The sequence below is a fragment of the Heterodontus francisci genome, chromosome 17, assembly GCF_036365525.1.
Source record: "Heterodontus francisci isolate sHetFra1 chromosome 17, sHetFra1.hap1, whole genome shotgun sequence".
In the NCBI taxonomy this organism is placed as follows: Eukaryota; Metazoa; Chordata; class Chondrichthyes; order Heterodontiformes; family Heterodontidae; genus Heterodontus; species Heterodontus francisci.
The window spans coordinates 54,508,643-54,523,294 of record NC_090387.1 but is presented as its reverse complement, the minus strand read 5'-3'; positions in this window follow the sequence as shown (position 1 = coordinate 54,523,294).

Genomic DNA, 14,652 nt, shown 5'->3' with positions numbered 1-14,652 from the left:
CAGAAGCTTCTGATCTGTCTTCCTTTTTCCTCAACCGAGGATTCCCCCCCACTGTGGTTGACAGGGCCCTCAACCGTGTCCAGCCCATTTCCCGCACCTTTACCCTCACCCCTTCCCCTCCCTCCCAGAACTGTGACAGGGTTCCCCTTGTGCTCACTTTCCAGCCCATCAGCTTCCATATCCAAAGGATCATCCTCCGCCATTTCCGCAACCTCCAGTATGATGCCACTACCAAATACATCTTCCCCTCCTTTCCCCTGTCAGCATTCCGAAGGGATCGTTCCCTCAGTGACACCCTGGTCCACTCCTCCATTACCCCCCCACCTCATCCCCTTCCCACGGTACCTTCCCCTGCAATCGCAGGAGGTGTAATACCTGCCCATTTACCTCCTCTCTCCTCACTATCCCAGGCCCCAAACACTCCTTTCAGGTGAAGCAGCGATTTACTTATACTTTCAATGTAGTATACTGTATTCGCTGCTCACAATGTGGTCTCCTCTACATTGGGGAGACCAAACGCAGACTGGGTGACCGCTTTGCAGAACACCTCCGCTCAGTCCGCAAGAAGGCCCTCGAGCTTCCGATTACTTGCCATTTCAACAATCCCCCTGCTCTCATGCTCACATCTCTGTCCTGGGCTTGCTGCAATGTTCTAGTGAACAACAACTCAAGCTCGAGGAACAGCATCTCATTTATCGATTAGGCACACTACAGCCCGCTGGACTGAACATTGAGTTCAATAATTTCAGAGCATGACGGACCACCCATTTTACTTTTATTTTTAGTTATTTTTTTCTTTTTCCTTTTTTGTAAATATATTTTTTGTGTTTATTTTATTTTATTTCATCTTAGTTTGTTCAGTTTGCTTACCCACAGTTTTTTTTCATGTTTGTATTTGTGGCTGTTCAATTTTCAGTCCGTTAACGCCTTTTCTGTACTAATGCTTTCTCTTTCAACACACCATTAACATATCTTTGCTCCATGACCTTCTCGTCTATTCTGTGACCTCGTCCTATCTACACCTTCTCCTTTGTTATCTCTTGCCCCACTCCCCACTTTACTTGCTTATAACCTTTTACATTTCTAATATTTGCCAGTTCTGAAGAAGGGTCACGGACCTGAAATGTTAACACTGCTTCTCTCTCCTCAGATGCTGCCGGACCTGCTGAGTAATTCCAGTATTTCTTGTTTTTATTTCAGATTTCCAGCATTCGCAGTATTTTGTTTTAAATTGATTGTATCATTGTCTGGTCTCCTAATGGGTGTCTTCAGTAGGTGACCCTCATCTCCAAAGAGCCATCCACTAACTTTGATTCAAGATGCGAAAAACTTAGGGATGCTTGGCTGTCACAGGATAAAACTTCATGGCAGCTCCCTGGAAATCTGTACAAACATGCATGAACATCATTTTGTGGTTACATGCATGTTGCATACTGATGGAGTGGAAGCCCGTGTGATTGATGAAAACTTTAGGATAATCTGAGCACCTTTATTGCCACGTGTGCAGTTGATGACTCCCTGAACCTGTGGGAAGCCAGCCAATGCTGCAAAGGTAAGTGCCCACTCATTCAGACTGGCCTCATCAGTTTCAAAGTGTACATAATTCCCAGCCCTGTCAAACATGGCATCGGTCACCTCTCAGATACATTTGTGGGCAACAGGTTGTGAGATCTGCAAATATAACCTGCGTATCCTGGAAGGAGTAAAGAGCGAAGAAATTAAGGGCGGTGGTGACTTTGACAGCCACTGGCAATGCATGCCCACCCGGTCTACTTGGTAGGAGGTCTTCTTCCAGGAGGCTGCAAATGTCAGCGCTCGCCTGACATGATACCCTGAGCCTTCTGAGGCAGTGGTACTTGGACATGTCCAGAAAACTAATCCTCAAGATGTAACGAGTGGTGTGCCACAGGGATCTGTACTGGGGCCTCAACTTTTTACAATTTATATAAATGTCTTAGATAACCAGGTAAATGGAGTATAATGTGGGAAAGTGTGAAATTGTCCACTTTGGCAGAAAGAATAAAAAAGAAGCATATTATCTAAATGGTGAGAGATTGCAGATCTCTGAGTTTCAGAGGGATCTGAGTGTCCTAGAACATGAATTGCAAAAGTTAGTATGCCGGTACAGCAAGTAATTAGGAAAACTAATAGAATGTTATCATTTATTGTGAAGGGAATTGAATGCAAAAGTAGGGAGGCTTTGTTTCAGCTATACAGGGCATTGGTGAGACCACATCTGGAGTACCCTGTACAGTACTGGTCCCCTTATTTAATGAAGGATGTAAATGCGTTGGAGGCAATACAGAGAAGGTTTACTAGACTAATACCTGGAATGTGCGGGCTGTCTTATGAGGAAAGGTTGAACAGGCTAGGTTTGTATCCACTGGAATTTTGAAGAGTAAGAGGCGACTTGATTGAAACATATAAGGTCCTGAGGGGTCTTGACAGGGTGGATGTGAAAAGTATGTTTCCCCTTGTGGGAGAATCTAGAACTAGGGGTCACAGTTTAAAAATAAGGGGTCGCCCGTTTAAGACAGAGATGAGGAGAAATTCTTTCTCTCTGAGGGTCGTGGAATTCTCTTCCTCAAAAGGCAATGGAAGCAGAGTCTTTAAATATTTTTAAGGCAGAGGTAGATAGATTCTTGATAAGCAAGGGGGTGGAAGGTTTTCGAGGATAGGTGGAAATGTGGACTAATCAGTTCAGTCATGAACTTATTGAATGGCGGAGCAGGCTCGAAGGGCCGAGTGGCCTGCTCCTGTTCCTAATTCGTATGGTTGTATGTATGTACCCTTTGTTTGGTTTATTGCCTCCTGCAAGCTGCATCCTCTTCTTTCCAGTGGAACAGTAGGTCGGTGAGGTGAAGGCTGCTCATTTTGTTCCTCATCTGAAGTCCAAGGTGAAGCTGCAAAAGTGGCACCCATCCTGAACTGATGTTTGGCAAATGGTAGATCAGATGCGCAAAAGTCTAAGTAAAAATGAACGCATTGCAGCCTTGGTCCAAATATGGACAAAAGAGCTGAACTTCAGAAGTGAGGTGAGAGTTACTGCCCCTAACATCAAGGCAGCAGTTGACCGAATGTGACATCAAGGAACCCTAGCAAAACTGAAGTCAATGGGAATCAGGGGAAAAACTATCCACTGGTTGGAGTCATACCTAGCACAAAGGATGATGGTTGTAGTTGTTGGAGGTCAATCATCTCAGTCCCAGGACATTACTGCAGGAGTTCCTCAGGATAATGTCCTAGACCCAACCATCTTCAGCTGCTTCATCAATGACCTTCCCACCAATGTAAGGTCACAAGTGGGGATGTTTGCTGATGATTGCATAGTGTTCAGTACCATTTGCAACTCCTCTTATACGGAAGCACTCCGTGCATGCATGCAACAAGATCTGGACAACATTCAGGCTTGGGCTGATAACTGGCAAGTAACATTTGTGCCACACAAGTGCCAGGAAATGACCATCTGCAGCAAGAGAGAATCTAACTGTTGGACTATTTTCCTGTCCTATTTTTCTTTTGTTACTTTAAACATGAACATCAGTTGTAACAACTGCAGAATCAGACCTTTATCTTTAATGAGTTCATGTTACACAATCCAACATGATTACTCAGTCAAATCATACAACACGATTACATCAGGATGATTCTTTATTAGTGAGTTTACAACTCACTTCAAGAACTCAGGCACCAAGCTTCAGTTCCAGCCTGACTACAGCACTCAGTGCTGTAAACATTTATACCAATCCTACCTTTGATCTGTACATTCCATACATACTAAAACTAAACTACAATGTATTAAAATACCCACATTACAGCCTTCAGATAACATGGACCCAAGAAAATACACTCATGTGCATCAATCTCTCCCAATGATTCTATTCCAGGCACTTTAATGACTTTATTACATTAAACAGTGACCAAACATGTCCCAAACCCTTGAGACATGGATGAGTGGCTTCCCCAATTTTCAGCTTCTTATCCTTTACAAAGCACCCCTGTTCAGCAGAAGTGAAAGCTGTTTTAATCCATTGTGCTGATCCCACAAACAGTGAAGTACATTGAAATACATGGGTAGTGAACCTACATTCCCACACTAACAATCTCCCCTCGATATTCAATGGCATTACCTTCACTAAATCCCCTACCATCAACATCCTGGGGCTTAACATTGCCTAGAAACTTAACTCGAATAGCCATTTAAATACTGTGGCTATAAGAGCAGGTCAGAGGATGGGAATTCTGCGGTGAATAACTGATCTCCTGGCTCCCCAAAGCCTGTCCACCATCTATAAGACACAAGTCAGGAGTGTGATGAAATACTCTCTACTTGCCTGGATGAGTGCAGCTCCAACCATGCTCAGGAAGCTTCACATCATCCAGGACAAAGAAGCCCGCTTGATCGGCACCCTATTCACTACCTTTGACATTCACTCCCTCCACCACTGGAGCACAGCAGCAGCAGTGTGTATCATCTACATGATGCACTGCAGCAACTCGCCAAGCCTCCTTCAACAGCACCTTCAAATTCCATTACCTCTATCATCTAGAAGGGCAGGGCAGCAGGCACATGGGAATACTACCACAGCCAAGCTCCCCTCCAAGCCATACACCACCCTGACTTGGAATGATATCGTCGTTCTTTCACTGTCGCTGGGTCAAAAATCTGGAACTCTCTTCCTATCATCACCATGGGTGTATCTGCACCACATGGAGTTCAATGGTTCAAGAAGATGGCTCAGCACCACCTTTTCAAGGGAAATTAGGGATGGGCAACAAATGCTGGCCTTGCCAATGACACTCACATCCCATGAAGGAATAAAATAAAATGACCTCCAAAGTATTGGAAATCACCTCTAGAGTAGTGAAAGCACTCTCGGAATAAGTTCTGCAAGCAAAAACTCTTCACTTGGGCAAGGAAGCTGGTGTGATGTCTGGGTAGGATTGTATTCCTGCATTTATTCAACTCCATCAATTCCCACTGTCTTCTCATGTTCCAGGAAGCCTGGAAAACCTGTGCACTCCAGAGTTAAATTCCAAAAGCCTAGTTAAAATAGCTGCTAATTACCTTTTAACACATTTAGATTGGCAATCCACCTCTCCCGTTGGGGATTTTCAGTACACAGCCTAACGCACTGAAAGTAAAGATGATTGCAGTCTGCTTCCTGACATACTGTCAATTTCAGCCCTTCTAACCAGCCAATCACTCTCAAACCCACTCATTTTTTATAATATATCTCAAAGCTGTACTACTCCGCAGTTTCATTTCATCCTTCATCTTACCCGACGCATTAACAAAAACTTTTTTTCTTCCTTTCAGGAACGCAAACTCCAGTAGATCCTTCTTCCCCTTCACTTCCCTCTGACCCCACCCTTTCTGATCTGACCCCTTGCTGTGTATTCACTATACCCTCTGACCTTCGCCTCTCTGACATTGAACGTTCTGTACTCAGCAAAGGAGTCAGTTTTATGCTCTTACGCCCCCGCCTCAATGAATTTCGCATTCGGTATGACGTTGAGCTCTTCTTCCGTTGCCTTCGCTTTCAGGCTCACTTCTTTGACCAGAAGTCCTCTCCCCGACCACCAGACCCATTTACCTGCCTCTGGCATTCTCCCTCCACCTGGACCCCTCCCTCTGGCCTCTTACCCATTCTTGATCTTTTCATTGAAAACTGTGGAGAGACATCGGCTGTCTCAATTTCTCTGCTCACCTCACTCACTCTAACCTGTCTCCCTCTGAACTTACTGCACTCTGTTCTCTCAGGTCTAACCCCGACATTCTCATCACACCTGCAGACAAGGATGTGCTGTTGTTGTCTAGCGTACCGACCTCTACCTTGCGGAGGCTCACCGCCGACTCTCAGACACTTCGTCCTACCTCCCCCGGACCATGACCCCACCACTGAACATAAAGCTACTGTTCACAGGTCTGTCACTGACCTCATTTCCTCCAGAGATCTTCCCTTTACAATTTCAAAAACTCATAGTCCCACAACCCCGGACAGCCCGCTTCTACCACCTTCCTAAAATCTACAAACAGGACTGTCCCGGCAGACCCATTGTTTCAGCCTGTTCCTGCCCTACTAAACTTATTTCTTTTTATCTTGACTCTATCTTTTCTCCCCTGGTCCAGTCTCTTCCCACCTATATCCATGACTCTTATGACGCCGTACATCATTTTGACAGTTTCCATTTTCCTAGCCCCAACCTCCTCCTCTTCATTATGGACATCCAATCTCTCTACACTGCCGTCTCTCACCAGGATAGTTTGAGGGTTCTCCGCTTCTTCCTTGAACTGAGGCCCAACCAGTTCCCATCCAGCACCACTCTCCTCCACCTGGCTGAACTTGTTCTCACATTGAACAACTTCTCCTTCAACTCCACTCACTTCCTTCAAGTAAAAGGTGTTGCTATGGATACCCGCATGGGTCCTAGTTATGCCTGTCTTTTTGTGGGATATTCCTTGTTCCAGTCCTACTCAGGCCCCCTCCCCCAACTCTTTTTCTGGTAGATTGATAACTGTATCGGTGCCATTTCCTGCTCCTGCCCCGAACTGGAAAACTTTATCAACTTTGCTTCCAATTTCCACCCTTCTCTCACCTTTACATGGTCCATCTCTGACACTTCCCTTCCCTTCCTCGACTTTTCTGTCTCCATCTCTGGGGATAGGCTGTCTGCGAATATTCATTATAAGCCCATCGACTCCCACAGCTACCTCGACTACACTTCTTCACACCCTGCTTCCTGTAAGGACTCCATTCCATTCTCCCAGTTTCTCCATCTCTGATGCATCTGCTCTGATGATGCAACCTTCTATGACAGCGCTTCTGATATGTCTTCCTTTTTCCTCAACTGCAGATTACCCCCCCCACTGTGGTTGATAGGGCCCTTAATCGTATCCGGCCTGTTTCCCGCACCTCTACCCTCACCCCTTCCCCTCCCTTCCAGAACCGCGACAGGGTTCCCCTTGTCCTCACTTACCACCCCACCAGCCTCCACGTCCAAAGGATCATCCTCTGCCATTTCCGCCACATCCAGCGTGATGCCACATCCCTCCCCTGTCAGCATTCCGAAGGGATCATTCCCTCCGCGCCACCCTTGTCCACTCTTCCATTACCCTCAACACCTCGTCCCCTTCCCACAGCACCTTCCCGTACAATTGCAAGAGGTGGAATCCCTGCCCTTTTACCTCCTCTCTCCTCACTATTCAAGGCCCCTTTCAGGTGAAGCAGCGATTTACTTGTACTTCTTTCAATTTAGTATACTGTAATCGCTGCTCACAATGTGGTCTCCTTTACACTGGGGAGACCAAACGCAGATTGGGTGACTGCTTTGCAGAACACCTCCTCTCAGTCCGAAAGCATGACCCTGAGCTTCCTGTCACTTGCCATTTCAACACACTTTCCTGCTCTCATGCCCACATATCTGTCCTGGGCTTGCTACAGTGAACATCAATGCGAGCTCGAGGAACAGCATCTCATTTACCGATTAGGCACGCTAAAGCCTGCTGGACTGAACATTGAGTTCAATAATTTCAGAGCATGGTGGGCCCCCCTTTTTATTTGTAGTTATTTTTTCTTTTTTCTTTTTTCTTTTTTTGTCATCATTCATTTTTTTCATGCTTGTGCTTTGGGCCAAGGCTGTTCATTTTTCTGTCCATTAACATCCTCTCTGCACTAACAGTTTGACTTTCAGCACACCATGAACATACCGTTTGCCTCTGCTCCATGACCTTTTTGTTAGTTATTCTCTGTGACCCTGTCCTATCAACACCTTCCTTGCCCCACTTGCCTGCTTTATTTGCTTAAAACCTATTACATTTCTAACCTTTGACAGTTCTGATAAAAGGCCACTCACCTGAAATGTTAACTCTGCTTCTCCCTCCACAGATGCTGCCAGACCTGCTGAGTATTTCCAGCATTTCTTGTTTTTATACTACTCATTTTTTAGATTAAAATTCCCCCTAAAAAGTGCTGATTGTGAATGAGTGTATTGACAGGTGTCTTTGTGTTTGTGATGCTTCACATGATTAAAATGCTGTGAGATGTGTCTGAGTTGTGAATAGTGCCTGTGAAGGATGCAATAGTATGGGGTGTTTGAATGACAGTTGGATGGTGACTGAAGTGTTTTGAGGTTGTGGTGCAGCTACTGAACATTGATTTGTGAGATGGAATCTTATCTTGACCAGTCATGTCAAGTCACTAAATTTCTGTCACCTCCTGGGCAATCTCCTCCCACATACACCACACCTGTCTCTGTGGCCTCCTTCACTCCTGTGGGTACAGGACACTCCTCCTCCTCTGGACTTCTTGCACCAGGGTCTCCTTGGCTGCATCTAGGAACCTGTGTGCCCTCTCTCTCAGTCCCTGAACCATCCTGCAATGTGTGTTGGTCTACCAGCTAGCGCACTCCACATCTTCAGTGGAAGTGGGTGAATGGAGGCTACATATCCCGCTCCATGTAAATTGCTTCTAATTATTGCTTGAGTGCCAAATGTGCAGGTGTCCTTTGTAATGCCTGCGGGCATATTTAAATCATGATAAGGATCAACTAGCCCCAAAATAGCATGGCAAATCCAGACTTTCAAACAGACGTTTCTTATCAGCACCCATTTAGCGCCTGTTTTCACCCTTTTCCTACGATAGCCCCAGCATATGCTTAATTCTTGTGGAATACAGTGATAAAGAAAATTATATAGTCATTTTAGTGAAACAGAAATGAAGATTAATAGGTTAATGAATTATTTTCTTTTCCTCACTCCAGCATTGTATCTTATTATAATTACTTGCACTCATTTAATTACATTTGAACTGAGGCCAATAAAAGATAATTTATTTTCAAGTTTCTACTGCTCTGGTTTCACGAGTCTACATTTTAGCAATGCTTTTCTTAATGACAACAATTTAGAATGTTTGCCAGAAAGGAAACCTTACATTATGTTTGGACAAATTATCGGTTAGTGCCTTTTTTGACTCAGAAGTGTGAAGCCTCATTCACCTGTTACACTATTTTCCCCACTAACTGAAATGGTGCTGAGCCAAAATTTCCCTTTTACATTTTTGAGATAGCAGTAAACAGATCAGCTCAACATGTATGGAGCCTATGAATGCTATAATTAGAAAGTATGTTATGAATGGTCCTGAATGAAATACTTGTATCTTCTTACCCAGAGCTACGGTTTAAACAAGGTTTCAGTTAACCATAATAACATCAAAATCACTGTAATGGAGCACGAGTTCCCTTTTCTAATGGACCCATCTTGATGTCGGAGTATGTATTCTTGTACAAGAGGCAGCCCCTGCTAGGAAAAAGATACTAGGAAGGTGAAAATATCCTTCAGAGCTCGTTTATCATCCTTGCTGAGAATTTATGGCACTCGTTGAAAGATAAATCAGTTTTAGATTAAGACTAAGCAAGCAACAGTTGGTTAATACCAGGAAAATTTAGATATACAGTGTATACTCATCACACCCTTCCCTGTAAGTAGATCTTGAATTTTTTGGGGTAGATTTTCAAATTTACCACATGGGCATAAAACTGGCAATGTGGATCAATCAACAGAAATGAAAATCGGCTCCATCTGTAACAGGTGGCCAGTTTGCAACACTAGTTTTATACCTGGACACCAAATCGAATATATATCTTTCTGTGGTTCATTTGATCACAGTGCTAGCTTAGGTGTATGGTAGCAAAGTGCTCATGTTACTGGACTAATAATCCAGCGACATGAGTTCAAATACTACCACAGCAGTTGGGAAATATAAATTCAGTTGATTAAATAAACATCTGGGATAAAAAGCTAGCACCAGTAATGGTGACCATGTAGCTATTGGATTGTTGTAAAAACCCATCTGGTTCACTAATGTCCTTTAGGGAAGCAAATCTGCCATCCTTACCTGGTCTGGCCCATGTGTGACTCCAGACCAACAGCAATGTGATTGACTCTTAAATGCCCTCTGAAATGGCCTAGCAAGCCATTCCATTGTGCTTGAGTTGGCAGATCACCACCAACTTCTTAAGGGCCCTTAGGGATGGGTAATAAATGCTGGCCTTGCCAGCGTCCCGTGAATTAGTGAAAAGGAACTAGTGTTTATGGTGTGTGATCATTATGGATCTGACAATGCCATTCGAGTTCCAGTCGGGACTGCAGTCTTCATTCAGACTCTGCATGCGGCTGTACCTGAGAGATGATGGTTCCATTAGAACAAAATATACTGAAAGTGCACAAGGTTTTTGTGGCAGGATAGTCAAAGCAGTAGTTCTTAAAGTGCTGCTGCTCACTGTTAAAGTTTTAGAGGCGAAGAAATAGCTGAAAGAAGACAAATTGTTACTGGCATTGAATTCAATATTTTTACTGTATTACTGAATTCTGTAAACTTTTCAGTGAAATACTTCACAAAGATAAAGGATAATTATCAACAGGTATGATAGTTGTGGCTCAGTTAGTAGCATTCTTGCATCTAAGTCAGAAGGTTGTGGGTTCATATTTCACTTCAGAGAGTTGAGCACAAAAGTTTAGGCTGACACTTCAGTGCAGTACTGAGATAGTGCTGCACGATCAGAGGTGCTGTCTTTCAGATGAGATAGTAAAGTGAGGCCTGTCTGCTGTCTCAGGTCGATATACAAGATCCCATGGCATGATTTCGATAAAGAGTAACAGAGTTATCACCAGTGTCCTGGCCAATATTTATCACTTAATCACCATCACATCTGTTTCTCTCTCTGCAGATGCTGCCAGACCTGCTGAGTAGTTCCAGCATTTTCTGTTTTTGTATCATATTGCTGTTTGCAGGACCTTGTTGTGCACAAATTGGCTGCAACCATTCCTATATTGAAACAGTGACTACACTTCAAAAGTACTTCATTGGTTGTAAAGTGCTTTGGAACATCCTGAGTTTCTGCAAGGCACTATAGAAATGCAAGTACTGCCTTCTTTTATTTATACTTTCAAACAAAACATTCCAATTAATGCAGCTGTGGGTTACAATGGACTAGGGAAAGCAATTTTGGAATTTTTTAAAATAAACAGAAATTATTTTTGATCCCACCCAGTGCTATTAATGTCTAGGATCCCACTCCAGTTCTACCATATCTCAGAACTACCTCATTCAAAACCAAGGTTCCTCCATTATTGTTGCTCCCTCCTGATCACTGCCAGATTCCAAGTACAGACCTCCAACCTGCTACATATAATAATCAAGGTGACTGTATTACAGTTTTTAATGGAAAAATGGACAAAATTGCAGAACTCAACCTCAAATAAATATAAATCCCAGAATATCATGTCATAAAAACACAATTTGACTGATTTAATCGCCATAAATCAGTGGCCTTGATGATGCCATTGGAAATCCACTTCTAATGCACATCTTTGATATTTCAATGATTCATTTCTAATATTACACTTTCCATTCCTGCTCCCAACTATCAGTAAGAATCTTTGAAACACCCAACCTGAAAAGTACACCAGACTAAACCAGGGATTAAAATTATAAAGATGCATTGCTGTCTCCTCACATGTAGTTAAAACACTTTTGTCTTGATGTCCTTATAAAGTGTGTGCTGTCTTACTCCTTAACCTTGGGCTCTAATATGGTGCTTCCCAAGTAGGAGGGGTAATTGTGGCGGCAGATTTGTACGGCGAGTGGGTGTGGAATGCTCATGGTCTAAATGCTTTGAATGCAGCATCATGCAATGTTCCTGCAGTATCCTGCACTGATACTGTCATCAGCATCTACCCACTTTCTGAAAATTCTTTAATCTTTTGAGGGAGCTAGTTGAAGGAGGAACTTGTGTAGTCTCCAAAAGAGAGGTCATCTACTGGAAGCCTTAACTTTGGGCATCTTTGGGCCTTCCAGCTGGGCGCCCTGCGACCTTCATAACTGCAGTTCATGGAATGTCTGCGATGCAGGTAAATCCCACTGTCGGTGCTCAGTATAAACAATCACTGAGTCTGTCAAATTCAGTAGTGACCCCATGGTCACAGTTTTTGATAGAGAACTTTATGTTGTGTTTGGCCCTTTGATGCTTTGAGTCTTTCCTGCTAGCATTGGACAGCACCCAAAATTCATTGCCCTTTGCTCATGAGTTTCATCATCACCTATGGTTTTGGGCAGCCTTGGCCTGTATCAAGAGTACATTGTCATACTTCTCCCAGTAATTTGAATGCTGACAATTGGCTTTCTGAGTGTCCTATGAGGGGTTCTGCACATGGCAGTTATGTTCCTTGTGCCAATGTGCCATGCAGTTTCTGTAAAATTAAGCTGAGTAACATGAAAGGGACCATCTAATGTAGTATCTTTGCAGCAAAGGCTTAGTTACACTGGGGCACTGCCTTGCATGTGGGAAGAGTATGCACGTATAGTGAAGTGAGTAAACTTAGTCTGGCATTTCTTCCTTACTTGCTGTCAGGTCTGTCTGACCTGAAAAACAGTATTCACTCTCTGGGTGATACCTTCCAAGCAGCTTGAGCCTCTGGCTTCAGGGAAGGGGTGAAAAGGGAAATCATCCATTGCTACATCATCCCCTTACCTCCAAGGTACCAGGACTGAACTCTGCCATCATTTCCATGGTCATCATCTCAGCAGATCATAACAGTGGCCACAACTCCAAAATCCTGGTAAGTAATATCTCATTTTATGAGTCAGCTCCAGTCTTTTCAGAGTTGCTGGCTAATCCAGTTTCCTATCAGCAGCCAACCAACCATTAGATCTCGCTCCCTGTGCACGTTTTTGCCATATGCAGGCAGCCCATTCCAATGAATGGCAGGGCCTAAGTCAGAATATCCAACCAGGCCAGTTTCCTCAAACCACAGATGTACAAACTTTTGAATTTCATTGCCTCAGATAATCAGGTCTTGTCATTTCTTGTCAGTTCTGATGAAGGGTCACTGACCTGAAACATTAACTCTGCTTCTCTCTCCACAGATGCTGCCAGACCTGTTGAGTATGTCCAGCATTTCTTGTTTTTATCATTTATTCCTATGTTGCAGACAAGAAAGAATTCAGAAACCATTTGAATGCACTGCCTGGCTGTGTCAACCATGTTTAATCAATTTAATGGCACTGAATATAACTTGTCAAAATTATGTAAAGTTTTTTTGCTGTCTGCACACAAGAATTTATCTCTTTCATCTTAATGTTCCAACAATTTATTGGTTATCTAATGTAATATTTTTCAATTGATGAAGATAGATGGGCTGCAGTTCTTGAGATATTTGTTCACAAGGATTTCATATTTAATTACATATGGCACATTAGATTTATAGGTTGGTCAAACAATCTAATATTTAACTTTAACAAAGAGTGAGGGAGGAGTTAAAGGAGGATTTGAAATTCAGTCACAACATTAAAGATGCAGCGCGAGTGCAATTTATACCACTGAACAGATACTAAGTATTTCATTTGCATCTATTGTTGGTGTGTTTTTACATTGCCATGCTGGAATTCAAAAGTATATATTTTTGTGATTTATACCAACAGAATGTGACCCTTCTATGGAATGTTATTGTTGCAGGCATGCAGTCTCAAAAGGAAAGAACTTGCTTCAGCACTTTTCTGAATGTGGTCACCCCACAACTGAAGGTTGTGAAGTCAGAGAGGGAATGGTGATTGCCAAGTAGTCAAGGAGGTCCAGACAGGTAGTCCAGGCGTTCCCGGAGTGCATCTCACTCTTTAGTTCTGAATACTCCTGAGAGCAATGGTTCCTCTGGGGAGTGCAGCCAAGTCCACAGAACCACAGCCAGCTCAGCTGTACAAGGGGGCAGCAGCAAGATTGGGAAAGCAATAGTGATATGGGATTCAATTGTTGGGGGAACAGACAGGTGCTTCTGCAGCCACGGACCTGAATCCAGGATGGTATGTTGCCTCCCTGATGCCAGGGTCAAGGATGTAGGTAGAAGGAGAGATGAAGTCCTGCAGGCAGATTTTAGGGAGCTAGGAAATAAACGAGCAATCAGTACCTCTGAAGTAGTAATCTGCAGATTAGTCCTAATGCCACGTGCTAGTGACTATAGAAATAGGAGGATAGAGCAGATGAATGCGTGGGTGGAGAGATGGTGCAGGAGGAAGGGCTTTACAATCCTAGGTCATTGTTGTTGTACTCCAGAAAGCTTGTTGTTGAATGATAATGCTGGAGACAATCTTTACTCAGTCTGGCATTCATTTCACAAAATAAAAAGATTACAAACATGCAGCTCCTCACTCAAACCTTCACCCAGTTTTAGTACATGTCTCCTTATATATACTCAATTAAGACGCTAATTAACACCCTCCACCTGCATATGATTAAACACAATTAACAATTGGTACTAGTTCTGGGGGGAGATGGGACCTGCACAAGCTGAACAGGTTGTACCTTAACAAAGCCAGGACCAATATCCTTGTAAGGTGGTTTGCTAGTGCTATTGGGAAGGGTTTAAACTAACTTGGCAGGGGCATTGGAACCAGGAGGTAACAGAGAGAAAAAAACAAGGTGCACAAAGAATCAGGAGAGACAGATAGCACCAGAAGAAGAAATAGTAAGGTATTAGGTGGGGTCAGAGTAAGGCGGAATGCAGTAAAGCCGAAATTAGCTTCACTGTGCATGTATGTGAATGCACAGAGTGTGGTAAATAGGGTTAGCAAGCTGCATACCGATAGCCATGTGGGAATA